Source organism: Merops nubicus, unplaced genomic scaffold (genome assembly GCF_000691845.1).
Source record: "Merops nubicus isolate BGI_N331 unplaced genomic scaffold, ASM69184v1 scaffold3005, whole genome shotgun sequence".
Taxonomy (NCBI): Eukaryota; Metazoa; Chordata; class Aves; order Coraciiformes; family Meropidae; genus Merops; species Merops nubicus.
Genome location: NW_008611434.1, coordinates 1,995 through 3,011, shown reverse-complemented (window position 1 = coordinate 3,011; position 1,017 = coordinate 1,995). Strand labels below are relative to the sequence as shown.

General features: G+C 56.8%; 1 pseudogene; it reads left to right on the top strand.

Annotated features, from left to right (window-relative positions):
• The window catches only part of LOC103773826, a 2,278-nt pseudogene extending 1,486 nt beyond the window's left edge, over window positions 1-792 (top strand).
• The last annotated feature ends 225 nt before the right edge of the window (window positions 793-1,017 follow it).

Sequence of the window (1,017 nt, the reverse complement as noted above, 5' to 3'; positions counted from 1 at the left end):
GCCAAGCCCTTCACTGACAGCTCCACCCTCACCCGTCACATACGGACCCACACTGGGGAGAAGCCTTTTGCCTGTACTGACTGTGGAAAGACTTTCTCCTGGGTGTCCCATCTCACCAAGCATCGCCCCACCCACACTGGTGAGAAGCCCTTTGCCTGTGACAAGTGCAGCAGGAGCTTCAGTCACAGCTCCGCACTCACCAAGCATCGCCGCACCCACACTGGTGAGAAGCCCTTTGCCTGTGACAAGTGCAGCAAGAAATTCAGTCAGAGGTCCCACCTCACTCAGCACCGCCGCACCCACACTGGCGAGAAGCCCTTTACCTGTGACACCTGCAGCAAGAGCTTCAGTGACAGATCCGCGCTCACCCAGCACCACCGCACTCACACTGGGGAGAAGCCCTTTGCCTGTGATAAGTGCAGCAAGTGCTTCCGTCACAGATCTGCATTGACCCAGCACCACCGCACCCACACTGGTGAGAAGCCCTTTGCATGTGACAAGTGCAGCAGGAGCTTCAGTCACAGCTCCCACCTCACCAAGCACCGCCGCACCCACACAGGTGAGAAGCCCTTTGCCTGTGACAAGTGCAGCAAGAGCTTCAGTCAGAGCTCCAACCTCACCCTGCACCGCCGCACCCACACTGGTGAGAAGCCGTAAGTCTGTGGTGACTGTGGTGAGAGCTTCACCGACAAGTCCAGCCTCACCCAGCACATGCAGACCCAGACCAGTGGGAAGCCCTTTGGCAGTGACGCCTGCAGCAAGAGCTTCAACCACAGCTCCCACCATACCTAGCATGTGTCCCTCAACAGGGACCAGCCTGTGCCGAGGGACACAAATACACCGACCTCTGCACTCTCAGGTAAACAGGACACCCCTGAGAGTCTGACTGAACAGAAATTGCCTCTTTTCCACCCAGATTCCTCAGACGCTGAAGACTTCAGCAGCAGCAAATGCCTTCCTCCCCCATCTCAAACACCTCTTAGTGAGAATGAGAGTAATTATGGTGATGAGGTGGCA